This window comes from Dipodomys merriami, unplaced genomic scaffold (assembly GCF_024711535.1).
Source record: "Dipodomys merriami isolate MVZ:Mamm:240054 unplaced genomic scaffold, mDipMer1.0.p SCAF_49, whole genome shotgun sequence".
NCBI lineage: Eukaryota > Metazoa > Chordata > Mammalia > Rodentia > Heteromyidae > Dipodomys > Dipodomys merriami.
The window spans coordinates 336,158-355,130 of NW_027206057.1; the positions used below are offsets into that span (position 1 = coordinate 336,158).

The 18,973-nt window shown below is 34.2% G+C and overlaps 1 long non-coding RNA gene across 2 annotated transcripts in view; it reads right to left on the bottom strand.

Moving 5' to 3' along the window:
* Positions 1-10,476: 10,476 nt before the first annotated feature.
* LOC138809287 (uncharacterized) overlaps positions 10,477-18,973 on the bottom strand; it is a 52,454-nt gene continuing 43,957 nt past the window's right edge. For both annotated transcript variants that reach the window (XR_011366772.1, XR_011366771.1), the window contains one exon: positions 10,477-10,654. This is a non-coding gene — a long non-coding RNA (uncharacterized lncRNA). The remainder of the gene's footprint in view (positions 10,655-18,973) is intronic.

Sequence of the window (18,973 nt, forward strand, 5' to 3'; positions counted from 1 at the left end):
TACACGTATGTATATACACAATACAACTGACATATACATGTATCTATCTGTTTACACATATGTATTCATATATATGAATAATATATGCATAATATATCACATTATCTTGATCCATTCATCCACTGAAGGGCATCTGGGCTGCTTCTGTAACTCAGCTATTGTGAATAGTGAAGCATCAAACTTGGTTGTACAATTGTGCAAGTATTGACTACAATATGGATAGATGTCAAAGAGTGGAATTGCTGGATCACAGGTTACTTCTATGTTTAGTTTTTAGAGCATTTCTAACAGACTGTTGTTGAAAATGTAAATTTGTGCAACCACTAAGGAGGGAAGTTTGAAGATGTCTCAAAAAAAAAAAACTAAACCTAAAACCAACCTGTTACAATGAGAAATCTGAATGATGCTGGATGCCGGTGGCTCATGCCTGTAATCCTTGCTACTCAGGAGGCTGAGATCTGAGGATCCCAGTTCAAAGCCAGCCCGGGCAGGAAAGTCTGTGAGACTCTTATTTCCAATAAATCACCAGAAAACCGGAAGTGGTGCTGTGGTTCAAGTGGTAGAATGCTCGCCTTGAGCTGATGAGCTAAGGGACAGTGCCCAGGTCCAGAGTTCACAACCAAAAAAAAAAAAAAAAAAAAATCTGAATGAAAGAACCAGTCCCCAAATAGTCCAAACTATGTTGCATGGTTCATTTTTTCATTTTTCCCACAAAGGTCATAAAGAGTTAAACATCATTTTTGGTGTTGGAAGGTAGAAAGTGGATCTCTGTAGGTAGGAAAAAGGAGGGTCATTGAGACAGGTACATAAAGGGAATTTCTGAGGTGCCGGTTATTTTTTTATTTCTTGACTTCTTTGGTAGTTAAATGGACACATTCTTTTTCTGTGATAATTTATGAACTTGATTCTGTACATTTGGGTTTGTGAACTTTTCCAAAAACATGGCACACATTACTGAAAATTTATTTATCAAATTGAAGATCAAATGTTAAAATCATAGTGCAGAATACAACCTGTGTTTTAGACCTTGTAGCTTCTTACCACCCAGGTGCACTTAGTCTCTCCAACTCAGACATTAATGTGCTCTTAAAATATTTAAAGAGCTGTTTGAGTAAGCTTTTACTTTTTAGTAGGGAAAAATAAAGTTGTTCACTTTGAAAATTTGGCTTACATTCCAAGGAGTTATGTAATTTCCTGTCTGATAGAGGAAAGTTCCTTGTTTCAATAATAAATGCCCTCTCTATGTCCTATACAGTAAAAAAAATCCTCTGTAAGATTATTTTTAGGATTTTTTATCAGAGTTATTGATATTTCTTTCAAGGTCAAGGAAGGGCACTGAAATTCCCGATTTTGTATTCTAGGCATCACTGCAAGGTCATCAATCTTACCTTTGCTAGATTTTGCTACTGCTTCTGGCTTATGCAGTTTAAGGCATTTACATAGATGACCATGTGTTTTAACCTCTGAGATAAAGTTCCCTTTATATTCACAAAGCAAATAAGAAAGAATAATTTAATTTTAAGCCAAATTTCAATGTAGTAGGTGTAACTGACATTTGTTACATTGTATCCAATTAAATAGCCTTTGATTAATAGATCAAAATGAAAGGTTTACTAATGTAACTAAAGGAATTTTAGATAACCATACAAATAGCTAGTTTTTTTTTTATTAAGGTGCTGTCATTTGAATTCTAAATCAAGGTGTTCACTCCAAATTTATTTTCAGTTGGTTTTTGAAAAAAAAATCATTAGATGATCTTTTATCTTTTCCAGTTTTAGTTAGCTACTGTTAAGTCTATTTTTAAAGTTAAAAAAGGACATAAAATTATTTTTTATTAAATGTGTGAATTATCAAAGTATTTAATTCTATAGGGAAAAAATCAGTTAATAAGAATGATAAGTGAAGTAAGCCAGGCCCAAAGAAACATAGGTCCCATGGTTTCCCTTATTTGCAATAACTAGTATATGTCTAGGGCAAGCAGAAAAGGTCAAAAGCTATGTACATATGATATAAGATGATGCTAAGTGAAATGAACCCCAAGATAGAGACACAGTGATTTTATCTTTCTTGCTATTATTTTAATGTATTTATAATATACCATGTGATATTTTTTGCTTCTTTTGTATGTTCTTCCCTCTGGTATAACCCCTGTCTTCACTGAATCTTTTATACACATTTTTCTAATTTGAGGAGGGGAAGGAAATAACAAAATGCTGAAATAAGGATACCGGTTGACCCATTGTAACAATGAGATGTACAAGACACTATGTTGAAAATGAACTTTACAACTTGGGGTGGAGGAAGGGAGGAGTTGGGGAGGGAAGGAATGGTAAAGGGAAAACAAAGGAGGCGGTAACAATGCTCGATAGAAATGTACTCATTATCTTACTCATGTAACTGTTACCCCTCTGTACACTATTTTTACAATAAAAATATATACAAAAAAGAATGATATGAAATGGTGTGGGGTGAATAATTTTGAAATGCATTGTGCCTGTGTATGAAGATGACAGAATAAGGGCCACTGGACACATGTAAAAATATGGGGAAGCAGACAGGGAAAATAAGCAGTATAGGGGGTTAATCTGATCATAGTACAGCATATGCATGTGTGAATATAGCATGGTGAAACCTCTTTGTAGAGATAACATTCACTTAATTAAATGTATGAAAACACCTGCCTTTTAGCTTGTATACTGAAATTAAAATGAGAAGTGGGAAATGTTTTATGACTAGAACATACAGAAGTGTAACTAGTAGACATAGATATGGCCACTTTGAGCAATCTCTTGAGCTGAAAACTGTCCATGTGGATCCGCATGTAAATTGAGTCTTAGACAGGATTCCTTCAGGGAACCAGTTCTGAACACTAAATAGTATATTCACTTGTGAGCCAAGGAAACCATCATCATATATTGGTTTGCACTAATTTTTGCCCATCCCCCCATCTTTGCAATGGAAAGCCATTTGTCAAGTGTCTATAACCCCTTTTTCCTTCCAAACTTAATATCAGTCTGGATAACTGACTGAGTAATGGAAATACATAATAAACTTGGACTCTGGAATCTTGGCTTCCATTCTTGGCATTACCTCCCAGCATTATGGGGGTCACATCAGTCTTCCCCAGTCTCAATTTCCTCACTTGTGAAATGTGGATACCAACATCTTCTACTTACTTTACTGATGTGAGAGAATGAGGTGATTAGGGGAGCTCTGTGAATGAACACCTATTATATAATGGTCAGGGATGGCTATTTCCAATGTTAAATTTACATGCTTATGGGATCAGAATTATACATGCTATGCTTGACTTTATTTGTTGTGGGACCTAGAAATGTCCAGAATTAATCTAATTTTTTAATCTGTACACAATAAGCAATAGTTCAGAAACTGAAGAAATATTTACCTTATTGTTTTGAAAGTAATTTGGAAAGATAACCAAATCTTTTGTTTGAAAAAGTTGTTATAAAAAAAGAAAAATGTGGTCAGGAGAGACATTTGCCACAGTCTGAATTCTGAATTATTGGCAGCTTCTGTGTATTTGAACATGATAGACTAGAGCTGGGGGCAGAGTATCCCTTGAAAATGAGCTTAGAGAAGAGGGCACTCAAGGCCATTTGCTGAAAGACATTGGCTCTGATACAGTTACTTTTAAGTAACATCCAGCTCTTTTTCCCCATGACCTTACAATTTGGCTTCCATAGCTAGTGGGCACCACTCTTTCGGGCTCTCCCTTTTCCAGTCTGTAGAGAGCTCCCCACCCTTCTTTGCTGGCCTCTAACCACTAAAGTTTTGATGTTTCCAGAAGGAAAACACAGCATGCGCCCTCTCCAAGTGGCTGATCTGAGAGACTCAAACCATTCGTTCCATTTATTAGACTTTGAGACTCAAGGATAGACAAAAGTTATGGGAAGGCTTCTGGAATGTTTAAAGTAGACTGACTCATGTGCTGTAGGTCATATTGACCTTTTAGAGTCCTCAGAACTTTCTCATGTCCTCCAGATCTTCCTGACCAGTTGCCAGCAGAATTATCAGACAAGCAGCAGTCTATAGTTCCCAACTGGCCCAGCAACAACCACGGATTGAAAACATGGCTAAGTTATCACGCAAAAGCACCCCTGCTTTTCATGGAAGAATGATGGTGTTGTCTACTTGCTCTACTTCAAGATTATCCACATAAGTCCAGAGAATTCATATTGCATTATTTATGAACTATGCATTTATTATCACACTGGATTTTATTTGCTTGTAAAGTGCATTAGTAGGGGAGCAACACAAAGGTGTAACTCCTCTGGACATTTATCAAACTATTTATTGAAATGAATTCCAGGAATGGAAACATGTTTTTGTTGTTGCTGCTACTGCTGTTGTTGTTGTTAGTGGTGATAGTGGGATTTTTTGTTGCTGTTTTCATTTTGTGGTGGCAAAGAGGAGGTGCAGAAAGGGAAGAAGGAAGGGTGAACAAATGCAACCTGCCATTCAGTATATACTATGAGCTATGTAACTTGTGGGCAGGGACAGGAAGAGGAACCTGGGAAAACAAAGGAAGGGGTGACATTGTCCAAAAAAGAAATACTCTCATAACCTGATTTACAAAATAGAAACCCCTTTGTATAATATCTTAATAGTAACAATAAAATTATATTCAAGAAAAATAAAAAACAAATTACATTTAGCAATGTGAACATCAAGTGTGTCTTGATTGTGTTTAAAGACAAGGAGTAGACAAATGTAGAAAAGAAGAGGTGGAAAAATGCAATGCATTTCCTACAAAATTAAGAAGAGTGAGGGAAGAGGTGGAAAGGAGAGTGATGGGTGATAATGTTAAAAGGGGTGATATTGATCAAGATATATTGTATTCATAAACTCCTTTATACAACTATTTAAAGATAATGATAATAAAGAAATCTAAAATAATAAATTAAAGTATAAAAAGACAAGTGGTAAAATCTGTAGCATATTGTCAACCAGAACATTGCTAGCAATGTGCAATATTACCTGTTCTACTCAATGGAATGTGATAATATACTTAGCCAACAGAGAAGGGAAATAACACTACATAGAAACTGCTGAGAACAGCTTTTGATTCCCACACTGGATGCAGAAGTAGCATTTGCATTAGTTTACTGAGGGGGAAAGACAACATTCTAGTAAGCTATTCTCAACAAGCATGACTTATGGTCTCATTTGTCCATTACATATTTTATAGTTATCCATATTTTAATTTTATAATCTCTTAAATTTGTGAATTTTTCTTATGCCATTTAAAATTTCATTAGTGTACAGTCTATTTCTGGTTTTGTAAGCTAACAGCACTCTGAATGGTAAGAATTTTCAAAAAGCATTTTTTTCTAACAGCATTTTGGCCTTAAAGTATTTTGATTTCAATGTTCTAATTTTTACTTCTCAATGCTTGAGCCAAACATTTTCTAGACCCTTTTTTGTCTGGTTGACTTTGCTCTTCTTTCAAACCTTGAGTAAAATAAATGTGCCTTCATTTATAAGATTATTTCTTTCTTGCTTTGTATGTCCCTCCCCCATGGTATAATTCCTGCTTTCACTGTATTTGAGGTCGGTATAATTTGTGGAGGAGAAGGGGAAAAACAAATAGTTTAAATAGAGATACAGGCGGACCCATTGCAACAATGAGATGTACAAGTCGTTAGGTTGAAAATGAACTTTACAACTTTGGTGGGGGGGGGAGGATTGGGTGGAGGGGCACGGGGAGTATTGGAAGGGATGGGAAGGGGAAAGAAAGGAGGAGGCTACAATGCTTGATAAGAAATGTACTCATTATCTTGCCCATGTAATTGTAACCCCTCTGTTCAGTATTTTCACAATTAAAAATAAAATAAAATTTTTAAAAAAAGTGCCTTCCTTACAGAAATGCACTCGATGAACTAGTTTAAAGTCCTTCTCTCCCATAGCCCCCAGTCCATGATATGTACATCCATTACCTTATGTCATTCTTATTGAGTATAAATTTGTATACTTGTCTAAAATCAATGGCTTTACCTCAGGGTTGTAAGCTCTAGAATGGTTACAATGCTTCTTTTGAACAGTGCCGAATTTCCCTGTGTAACAGTACCTGTCACTTAGTCATGGCTCAAATATTTTCATATGAATGAAAAATGATAAGTCAATATCTCTCTGACACACAATACCTGGTGAACTGAAAATTTACAATCTCAGTGAAGCCTGAAGCAAACTCAGGAAGTCTCTCTCTATTAGTTGACCAGATATTGAAGCCCCAAAGACAGGAAATGATTCTTGCTTCACTTGATGTTTTCGAAACAACATGAATTCTCTGAGTCTGTTCAAGCTAATTTTAGAATCAAATGCTGTGAGGAGATCATCTGATACTTCTGACACCCTTTGTTGGACTACCTGCCAGTCTTAAGCTAAAGAGCTTTAGAATGTATTCCAAAGATGTAGTCTTAGTACTCAATTGATTCAAATACCCTGTAGTTTTGTTAATTCACTATTTCTTATCTACAAGACACAAAAACAGAGAGCTGCAGATGCTGCTCTTATTGCTTCTATAGGATGGAAATAAATGGCCACAAATAGAAAAATGGTACATTCCCTTCATTCTCTATTTTGCTGTGTCACTTAAAAGGATTACCAACAGGCATGCTTCTTTTAGGCTCCACTGTGTTTTAAGCTTTTGTCTTCTTATTACTCAAATCTACTGAGGTAGCCTTTATCTGACTGAGTCTACTTGCTTGCCAAATATTAAGACATTACCAAATACCGAGCCAAAGCAAGAATAGTAAATCAGTAAATCTTTCAATCCTTTGAGTTATCTTATTAGACACTAAAAGGTACTTTTCAAGGCAATTTTCCTTTCTTTTCAAGAAAAATCAGATGTCTCCCTCAGTGTCTTAATTTAAAAAAAAATCAAAAACCAAAAACCTTTGAGGAGCCAGGTAGCAATGGCTCATCCTGTAATACTAGATATTCAGGAGGCTGAGATCTAAGGATCCTTCCCTAGCCAACCTAGGGAAGAAAAGTTTATGAGACTAATATCCCCAATTAACCATCAAAAAGCTAGAAGAACTATGGTTCAAGTGGTAGAGCATCCGCCGCTAGTAAGAAAGCCAAAGGATAGTACTGAAGCCCTGAGTTCCAGCCCAAGAACAAATACACATGCACTCTCTCTCTTTCTCTCTCCCTCTCTCTCTCTGTCTCCCTCACACACAGAGAGAAAATATTACTTGTAATATATGGACAAATAGTCTTCTCACAAAACCCATCTGCAAATGTATGATGAAAATGAGTATCATGAGATTTTCCAATTCTACATAAAGTTAAAACATCTTTGATTTTTTTCCTAAACAAATTAAGCAATAGGAAACTAATCATTTCATTTCTTCCAAGTGTCATTGTTACTTGCTTTGAATATTTGTTTTGGAAAATACACACAGTGGGCACAAAATGGATATTCAAATCATACTAGTAAATAATTGCAATCATTGTAGTATTTATCCTTATGCAATTTACAAATTTAAGGCTTGAAGTTTGGTTTGAAATGTTTGGGAACCTTTTTTCCCCTCCATTATAATGCTTCTGCTATCAAAAAGAACATGTGGCAGGACTTGAAGGACTTAGTCCAAACATATGGTATCCACAACTAGCCATCATAACCTTTGGAATGCTAATTGCAGAGAAGAGCCAAATGAAAATTTTTAATAGCACACATATGGCCAGTTGAGGATTTCCTAATAGAGTGACTGTTTTAAGGCATTTGTCATGTAGAATAGACAAACATTAATGTTGCAAGAAATGCTGTGATAAAAGTCTTTTTAAAGTTTTCTAATTTTTTACAATGTGAAAGTAAAAGTAAAATGTAATTTTCACATCTTTATTAAGCCTATAAAATTTCAAACTTTTTTGCCCTGCACCAGAGCCTGCTAATACCCTATTCAGTTTTAACCTAAAACTAAGGTGTAGATAAACTAATGTTCCTTGTATTAAATATATAAGTCCAATTTCTAGACAATTCTGTATTAATTTTAAGCTTTAATCTTGGTATCAAAACTTTCAGCTCAAAAAATGCTGATGACTACTAAGATTATTTGTTCTGCAATACAGTAAATTGAAATCTTAGGCTTTGAGATATGAAACAAGCATTGGGTTAGTGAGCCACATCCAAGCTATTATAGAAACTATAACATATCATATCAATAATATATTAGCTAATATCAATTACTTAATTATATAATATAACTATATTATATATATTCATGTAATATGTTATATTAATTAACATATACTATATTAATATGTATATACATCATATTAATATGCTATATTAGTAATATATTAGTTATATATTGATTATATATGTATTAAATGTTATATATTATGTCAATCATATTAGTTAATATATGGTTATTACTATACTATGGTTATTACTATTATCAAATAAATTATTATTTACATTATTTTGAGACAGACTCTTGAAAAGTCATCTAGGCTGATCTTGAACTTGTAACCTCTGCAGCTCTTAAGTTTAATAGCCTTCATTTTCAGCATCTCAAGTAGCAGAGGTTGGGATTATATGTCTATACTATATGGTCTATCCAGAACTTTTAATTCAATGCATAAGGGAATTCTTACTTACAGAAGTTACATAATTTTCCCAGTGTACATAGTTTGGTAGTGGTGTAAGGCAATCTGAATCTGAGTCTTCATTAATTAACACTACCCTACCCTATGTTATATGTAACAAGAATTGAAAGGCCTGTATTGTTGCTTGAATGTGTCCACCAAAAGTGAATATGCTGGAAACTTAATCCAAACAGTCATGGTAATGGGATTTGAACATGAACCCTTTGGGGAGTGTCTTGAATTAGAAGAGGTAGTAAGGGTGATATAGCTAAAATAATGTTAGATTTGTAAGAAAACCAAGAGATATTCAAAATGTCATACTTGTTCTATCTCATAATGGATGCCTATCATCATGCTAAGATTGAGTAAAAAGACTTTGCTAGATGTTTGAACCATATTCTTATATATTTGCAGTCTTTTGATGCATAAAATAATGATTGTTGGTCCTTTTTATTAAATTACCAAGATGAGTCTGGTCCAATTGACATGTCTGACTGGGGCCTAAGCTTTTTAGGTTTCTTCTCTTGTTTCCATGTGAGCATCTGGTAACTTCTTTTCATTCATCTGAACTTGCAGGTTAGTGAAATCCTGTGCTCCTGGGTCTATTCAGTCCTAGGCCTGCACCAAGTATGATTAGAGCAAATCATCCAGCTACTTAGATTTAAGAGTGGGCTTTCAGGACTTACATTTAAAGAAAGAACTGTCATATTTAGATATATATGGGAGCTATACATATGACAGCTATTTTGTAAACAATGACTTATATGACTACTTTATATTTACATATAAAAATGAGAGAAATTATAGCTTTAATTACCAGTCCTCTTTTACTGTCCCACTGTTGAAACCCTTACTCAAGAATAACAAAAAATATTGTTTTGTTCTATTTAGTTCCTATCTCTTTTTTTTTCTTTTCTTTGACATATAAGTCACTATACTGCCTTTCATTAGACTGGTACTTATGGAATCCTTGTGTTAAGACTAACATATTAGTTATCTCATAGGCAAAACTGCTCTAAATTTACTCTTAATACACAAAATATATCCCTTTTGTTAATTACAGTTCAGTCACCCGAACTTTTATTGATCTAGTACTTTCCTTTTGTTACTTTCTGTAGTATCAGATCATATATGGAAAAAAAAATCTAGATGATATCTTTCTACTCTTCTACTTAAGCAAACTGATGATAAACTTGACTGTAAAATGTCTTTGAATGATGGCAGCTTCTTGCAAAATGGTCTTAAACACTTTCATTTATAAGTGTGACCTTAATTTGAGAAAAACATTTAATGCAATCTGCTATATTATACCACAATGAAATTTTATTTACTCTTCAATTTTCCTCATTTCTTCTTTTTTAACTCTTTACACACATCCCTATTTGTAAGTGTCTTATCTTGCTGCAAGTTTACTTTTCATTTCTTTTATAGAAAAATTTATACTTTATACACTAAGGACAAGTGGTTAAATATAATGATTTCTATATCAAGTAAAGCTTTAAATATTCATGCTAATAGAAAGATCAGGAGAGTTTTTCCTGAAGGGAGAAAATGTGAAAGATCAGGCTAGAGAACAATGTGAATGAAAGTATGAGGCAGAAAAAAATGTAAGATGTGGTCAGAAAGTGGTAAATATCATGTGTGACCAAAGCAAGCTTACAAACGTGTACCCTGAAGATCAGTTCTGGTTTAAAGCATGATTGCTTAGGATGAGTAATGTTTTTTAAATGGATGAATGACTAATTAGAAGATTTCTCATTATACTTCAAATTCTCAATTTGTCTTGATAAACTGAGATGAAAACTATAAACTCTCTTTTTAGCATGACAGTATGAATTAATTATGACAGGCTACATTCTTTAATAAGCTACCACAAGTTTTCAGGTGGTTCACATGATAAACACTTTTCTCGAGAAATGATTCAAAAAGTGCCTGATCCAGCACCTTCTTTGGATGGCTGTCCACCAAAATGTCATATTCCAGTCACAAGCTCATTTCATCAAATGACTCCATCTTCTTCTCGATCCAGAGTGCTCTCTATCTAGAACGAGAACAGTATAATTACATACAGAAGAGTTTTATGCTCCTAGTCTACATATGGTATGACCAGTCCCACAAAAAACAAATCCATCATGCCTCACCTAATGGCAAAGAAGCATAGAAAATGTGCCACTGCTATGTGTTGTGAAGAGATCATTAATAAATAATTAGTGGATTTCTTCAACCTATTTGGAGTTAAGAAGTCCTACTTTCTTTGTCAAGGATCATGTCAACCATTTAATACATTCTGTACCCAGACTGATGAATTTATCCAGATTATCTGTCTGTCTGCTGTAGGCCTTGGAAAATGGAAAGCACAAGTTTGAAGAAATAAAAAAGTTTCTTTCTGGCAATAGAAATGACATAGACAATCTTTTACTTAATAAAATTTTGTGCTACCTTTTTTTTTGGTAAAGAGAAAACACAAAAGAGAGAACAGAATTCTCTCTTTAGGTGAATGGTTTCCAAGAAGAAGTACAAGGGTGGGGTTCAAGTGTCTTATCTTTTCATCATTCATTTGAAATCAGAATCTTATTTTACTCCTATAAGAGATTAAATATTTGTGGCATTTTTATAGGGCAAGTAGTTTTCTCATCGTAAGAGAACGTTGATTTATGGACTGTGATTTTGAAAAACAGAGAAAGATTTAATACATAGTCTTGTTGTTTGACAATTTTCTCTTTAAACCTGTCCGTTCCCTGATTGCTCAGCCTAAGATTATAAATATGAGAACAAAAGTAGCATGTTTTAAAAAAAATATTGCTTTTGCAGGCATAAGTGGTATTTTTCAAACCTGGTTTCATACTAAAAATCTCCACTATGATATCCCTTTAGCATTTGCTAAAGAGAAATAAATATTCTAATATTTTAGTAGATGAAATTTTAATGGTACAAAGAACTTGAGGACTAACTAATAAAATGTCACCAAGGCCACAGAAAGAACCCACTTTGTCTAAATATATGGTCATTTATATTTAGAAAAGTCCTACATTGTTCTTCAGTATGATTCCTTTATTTATTTCAGATATCATCATTAATTATAATATAAAACATTTTTAAGTGGATGATTCAGGAGACATTATAATAAAAGCAAGGCTTAGCAAAGAAAGCACGGAAAATTACAGATGAGAAAATATAGGAAAGCATTAAAATGGGTGCATAGTATGGCTGGAATGGAGTATAATTAGGTAATCCCAGCTATACAGGAGAAATAGAGAGGAGAATTATGGTCTAAGACTGGATCTAAGTTAAAGTGAGACTTTATCTGCAATATAAGTAAACTAATAAAAAATAGGACTGGGGGCATGGTTCAAATGATAAAGTGCTTGCCTAACAAGAACCAGGCTTTGAGACCAACCCAATAGAATAAACAGAAAAAATAAACATTGTGTTAATAGTTCATCTTTGTCACAAACACAGTAGAGGAAATGATCTTTGAGTTGTAGTTGATGGAGCTTTCAAATCATGGTTTTAAAAATCACTGTCTCTTATTATTGTGTCTTCATTTATCCAATTGCTTAATTATCCTATTGATCTACTTTTGGTCCCATGATTTGGCATAAGCTCATATACACTCATTTATTTCTGTGACCTTGGGCAGAGAGACATTTTATAGGCACATTCTAAATTCCAGATCAGAAATAAGTTTTCCCTTATGTTCATTTTGAACGTTTCCTACAAAAGAATTCTTTCCTGGACTCAATTTCCTGCTTCTGAGTCTGGAGTCCTCACTATTACCTGTGTCACTTAGAGTTTCCTTTTTTATTTTACTATTGTAGCAGTTCTGTCCTCCAATAATTATTTCCTCTATTGCATAGCTTTCTTCCCAGTCCTGGTGGTTATTTATCTTGCTTGTTCTGATCACACTAAACTCAGTGATTAGCAACATACAAAATTTCCCCCCAATTTGGTTCCATTTATAAATTCATTTTTATCTTAGTATCTCTGAGTGGTAATTCTGAACTCAGAAAAACTTTTTTTTCTTAACTTTTTTCTTACTTAACGTTTTCCTTTCTTAACCAAATGAACAAAAAGATAGTTTAAAAATAAGTCCAGCTGGGCACCAGTGGCTCAAGCCTGTAATCCTGGCTAACCAGGATGCTGAGATCTGAGGATCACGGTTCAAAGCCAGCAAGGGCTGGAAAGTCTGTGAGACTCTTAACTCCAATAAACCACCAGAAAACGGGAAGTGGCGCTGTGGCAGAGCGCTTGCCTTGAGACAGAGCCCAGGCCCTGAGTTCAAGCCCCATGACCAATCAAAAATAATAATAATGATAGTAAGCCCACCAATTTATAAAAAGTACATATTTCCTCAGTCTGAAATTTATATTCAGAGTGAAAGGTGGATTAATTATCCTTGAAATTCTTATACTGCATCTGTAGTCTAAAAGACAGAAATTACATAATCTCGTCAATATATACAGAAAAATTTGACAAAATGCAGCATTCTCTTATACTTAAAAATATCCAACCATCTAGGAACAGAAAGTAACTTCTTCAGCAACACAAAAGCACCTTTGAAAAACTTACACCTAAAGATGAAAGAGTAGAAAGTTGAAGAAATGACTCAGGTAGTAGAGGTTCAGCCAATGAGTCAAAGGAAAAAATACCGAGTCTAAGTCCCAGTTTGGGACAAAAAAAAAAAAAAAAAAAAAAAAGATGAACAAGTGGATGTTTTCATCTTAAGAATAGGAACACTACAAGATTTCTGTTAGTCTGTCTAACATTGTACTGGGGATTCTAGCCAGGGTGAGTAGGTAACAGAAATAAAAGACATGCAGTTAGAACAGAAAAATTTAACTTTCTATTCAAAGATGATACCTTAAATAAAAATATCTTAAATAATCAACTAAAAGTGTTATGGCCAATAAATGGAAAAAGTTTCAAATTTTAAAGCAGCTTTATTTCATTATTTAAATAGTAATCTGGAAATAAAATTAGGAAAACAGTACCATTTACAATAGCATCAAAAGAACAAAACACTTAGACAAAAAGTAAGGAAGTAAAAGAGGCATAGTCTCAAAAATCGTAAAATATCATAGAAAGAAATTAAAGTCAATCTAAGTTATTAGAAAACATCTTATCTATATGTTGCAAATTTCAACAGGGTTGATATAGCATGAGATTCTTTAAGTCACTATGAAAATCATGTTTCAATTCTTTAAAAAATTTTTTTATTTTTTACTTTTATTTTATTTTATTTTTTTGTGAACATACTGTACAGAGGGGTTACAATTACATGGGCAGGATAATGCATACATTTCTTATCAAGCATTGTAGCCTCCTCCTTTGTTTACCCTTCACATCCCTTCCCAGCCTCCCCTCACCCTCCCACCCAATCCTCCCCCCCCATCATGTTTCAATTCTTATAGACATGTATAAGCTGATTTCAAAATTCATATAAAATTGCAAAAATTCTGAGTAGTTGAAATAAACTTGATTTTTAAAAAAGAATAAATAGAAAAAATCATACTTTCTAGCTAAGTTAGTATTAAGTAACATATTTTAGGACTATGTGCTACTAAGTTATCTATAGACATGTATCAATGATTAAATACTTTCCAAAATGGGTAAACTGGTTAAACAATGTAAAAAGATTCACACACACACACACACACACACACACACACACACACACACACACACACTCACACACACACACACACACACACATATTGGATAGCTAAATTCAAAAGAATAAACTGAGCACTTACCTAATACTATACTACATATACAAATTAACTCAAACCATCTCATATAATGCCCTAAATATAAGAGTTAAAACTTAGGGCACTTAGAACAAAACATAGACCAATATCCATGGTTTTAAATTAGACAAAAATTCTTTACAACAAAGCTCAAGCAATAAAAGCAAAAAGATAATTTGAACTTCAACAAAATGAAAAACTTTTGTGCATCAAAGAACACTATTCCTGAAGTACAAAGTTAACTTGCAGAACAAAAAAAAATTTGCAAATCATCTGTCTTACTCAATGATAGTAAAAATGAGTAAGACAGCTTTTAAAATGGTCATAAGGTCTATCTGTCTATCTGTCTATCAGTATATACCTGCACACATAGACATGGCCAATAAGCATATTAAATACTTTTTATCATTAGTTATTAGGACAATACAATTCAAAATCATAATATGTTACTATCTTATCCTACCCATTAGAAAGTTGGTGAGAATGATAAACAGTTGCTTATGTATATATGTTTAGTGGATATAGAAAACAATTCAATTACTTTGGAAAATTATATGGCCACTCCTCAACTGGTTAAACAATAGTTAACCATATAATAGAAATTCTACTTCTAGGTATAGAGAAGACAAATGAAAACATGAACAACAACAACAAAACTTGTACATTAATTCTTATTAACAACATTACTTATAGAAACTATCTAGAAGTTGACAAATAAAATGTAGAATATAATACTGTTGGTTATGTATATCCATGCAAAGAAAAAAGTGTATATATATGAAATTTGGAAACATCATCCTAAGATATATAAGGCATATTATATAAGTGCATTCATATGAACTATCTCTGACATAAACACACACATATACACACACTTGTAATAAAGTTGTTAAAAATACAATAGAGACTGCAACAAATTGTCACAATAAAAGTGACTTCTTCTTGCTAGGCCTCCAGAGTGAAATATGACACATTGTGCTCCTATTCTAGGTTTGTTACAGCTTTAGTTTAATTTCTTTCAGTATAGATTAAAGTGTATTAAAATTAGTTTGGAGCTGGATGCTGGTGGCTCACTGCTGTAATCCTATATATTCAGGAGGCTGAGATCTGAAGATTCAAAGGCAGCCGCAGCAGAATAGTCTGTGAGATTTTTTTTTGGGGGGGGGGATGTCTCTCTTATTTATTTATTTATTTATTGTGAAAATACTGTACAGAGGGGTTACAATTACATGGGCAAGATATTGAGTACATTTCTTATCAAGCATTGTAGCCTTCTCCTTTGTTTCCCCTTCCCATCTCTTCCTATCCTCCCCCCCCTTTCCACAGAATACTCCCTCCCCTTCCCCCTCACCAAAGTTGTAAATTTCATTTTTCTATATAAGACTTGTACATCTCATTGTTGTAATGGGTCCACTTGTATTCCTGTTTTAATGATTTGTTTTTTCCCTCCGCCTCTACAAATTATACCAACATGAAATACAGTGAAAGCAGGGGTTATACCGTAGGACAGGGACATACAAGGCAACAAAGAAATAATTTTATAAATATGTTAGAAATAATCGCATGAAAGAAAAAAACATTTGAATACTACCTTAGGGTTAATTTCCCTAACATCAACTTGTTTGAACTTTTCAGCTTGACTCAGACATAGTTGTTGCAAATAAGGGAAACCATGAGACCTCTGTTTCTTTGGGACTGGCTTACTTCACTCAATATAATTGTTTTCCAAGGCTTTCCATTTCCTAACAAATGGACCAATGTCATTCTTTCTGACAGAGGAGGCATAGAATTCCATTGTGCATATATTCCACATTTTCTTGATCCATTCATCTACTGAGGGGCATCTGGGTTGGTTCCATATCTTAGCTATGGTAAATAATGCTTCAATAAACATAGTCGTGCTGGGAGCTTTAGTGTGGTCTTGTTTGTGATCATTTGGGTAAATGCCCAAAAGTGGGATTGCTAGGTCATAGGGGAGCTCTATGTGGAGTCTTTTGAGGAAAACTCATACTGCTTTCCAAAGAGGTTGAACAAGTTTACACTCCCACCAACAATGCAGTAAGGTTCCCTTCTGTCCACATCCCCTCCAGCATCTGTTGTTATTAGAATTCTTGATTATAGCCATTCTAACTGGGGTGAGGTTGTATCTCAATGTTGTTTTGATTTGAATTTCTTTTATGGCTAGAGAGGTTGAGCATTTCTTCATGTGTCTATTGGCCATCCTTTCCTCTTCAGAGAAGTTTCTCTTTAAGTCTTTAGCCCACTTACTTATTAGGCAGTTGTTTCTTTGAGGATTTGTTGTTGGGGGATTTAATTTTTTGAGTTCCAGGTATATTTTAGATCTGAGACCCTTGTCTGTTGTATGGCTAGTGAAGATCTTCTCCCAATCCATGGGCTTTCTAATTATCTTGCTAGCTATGTACTTTGCCATGCAGAAACTCTGCAATTTCATGCAATCCCATTTGTTCAACCTTTCTTTGATTTGTTGTGTTTCTGGTCTCTATTAAGATAATTTTTGCTTGTACCAAGGAGACCTAGGGTTTCTCCTATTCCATCCTGTAATGTTTTCAGAGTGTCTGCTTTGACTTCGAGGTCTTTGATCCATTTGGAGTTGATTGTGGTGCAGGGTGATATATAAGGATCTAGCTTTAGTTTTCTACAAGTAGTTAACCAGTTTTGCCAGCACCATTTACTGAAGAGGCTGTCTTTCTTCCATTCTAATTTTTTAGCTCCCTTATCCAAGATTAGATGGCTATAGGTCTGTAGGTTCATTTCTGGGTTTTAAATTCTGTTTGTTTCATTGGTCCAGAGGTCTGTTCTTGTGCCAGTACTAAGCTGTTTTGATTACTATAGCTTTGTAGTAGAGTTTGAAATTTGGTATTGATATTTCTTCAGCACTGTTCTTTCTGTTGAGGATCGTTTTTGCTATTCGGGGTCTTTTATTGGTTCCACATGAATTTTTGGATTGCCTCTTCTATTTCCTTGAAGAATGAGGTTGGAATATTGATAGGTATTGCATTGAATTTGTAGATAGCCTTAGGAAGTATTGCCATTTTCAGGATGTTGATCTTTCCAATCCAGGAGCATGGGAGTTTTTGCCACTTTCTATGTTCTGTTTTGATTTCTTTTTTCAAGTTTTTAAAGTTTTCATCATAGAGGTCCTTCACTTCTTTGGTTAAGTTAATTCCTAGGTATTTTAATTTTTGTGGGGCTATTACGAATGGAGTTGCTTTCCTAATTTCAGCCACACTTTTCTCATTGTTGGCATACAGAGAAGCCATTGATTTTTGAGGGTTAATTTTATACCCTGCTACTTTGCCAAAGATTTGAATCAGCTTGAGTAATTTGGGAGTGGAGTCTGTGGGATTCTTTAAATACAAGATCATGTCATCTGCAAAGAGGGAGAGTTTTACTTCTTCTTTCCCTATTTGGATCCCCTTTATGTTTGCATCTTGTCTTATTGCTGTAGCTAGGCATTCTAATACTAGATTGAAGAGAAGTGGAGAGAGTGGACATCCTTGCCTCCTTCCTCAGTTAAGAGGCAATGGCTTTAGTTTTTCACCATTAAGTATAATGCTGGCTGTAGGTTTGTCATATGCAGCCTTTATTGTATTGAGGAATGCTCCATGGAATCCTAATTTTTCCAGAACCTTCATCATTAAAGGGTGTTGGATCTTGTCAAATGCTTTTTCTGCATCTATTGAGATAACCATGTGGTTCTTAGGCTTGCTCTTATTGATGTGATGAATTTTATTAATTGATTTGCTTATATTGAACCAGATTCGTATCCCGGAAATGACTCCTGTTTGATTGTGGTGTATGATTCTTTGGATGAATTGTTGAAGTCGATTGGCCACAATTTTGTTGAGGAGTTTTACATCAATGTTCATCAAAGAAATGGCTCTATAGTTCTCTTTCTTTGATGACTTCCTTCCTGGTTTTGGGATGAGAGTTATGATGGCTTCATAGAATGAGTTTGGTAGTTAACTTTCTCTTTTACTTTCATTGAAGAGTTGGAGGAGTATTGGAGTGAGCTCTGCTTTGACGGCCTTGTAGAATTCTGTTGTAAAATCATCTGGTCCTGGGCTTTTCTTAGATGTGAAGTCTCTTATTGCTGTTTCTATTTAAAGGCTTGATATGGGCCTGTTAAAGTGGTTTAACTCATCTTGGTTTAGTTTTGGCATGTCAATATTTGCTAGGAAAAGGTCCATTTCTTCCAAGTTCTCAAACTTATTAGCATAAAGTTTTGCGAATTATTCCCTTATAATGTTCTGAATCTTAGTTGTTTCTGTGGTGATGTTTCCATTCTCATCTCTGAGTTTTTTTATTTGTGTGTGTTCTCTTATTTTTCTGAGAAGATTTGCTAACGGTCTGTCAATTTTGTTAATTTTTTCAAAGAACCAACTCTTTGTTTTATTGATTCTTTCTATGTTTTTTTGGATTCTAATTCATTTAATTCTGATTTAATTTTAATTATTTCTTTCCATCTACTGGATTGGGTTTATCTTGCTGCTCTTTTTCAAGGAGGCTCAGATGTCTCATTAAATTGTTGGTTTCAGATCTCTCCAATTTGCTGATGTAGGAACTCAAAGCTATAAACTTGCCTCTGAGTA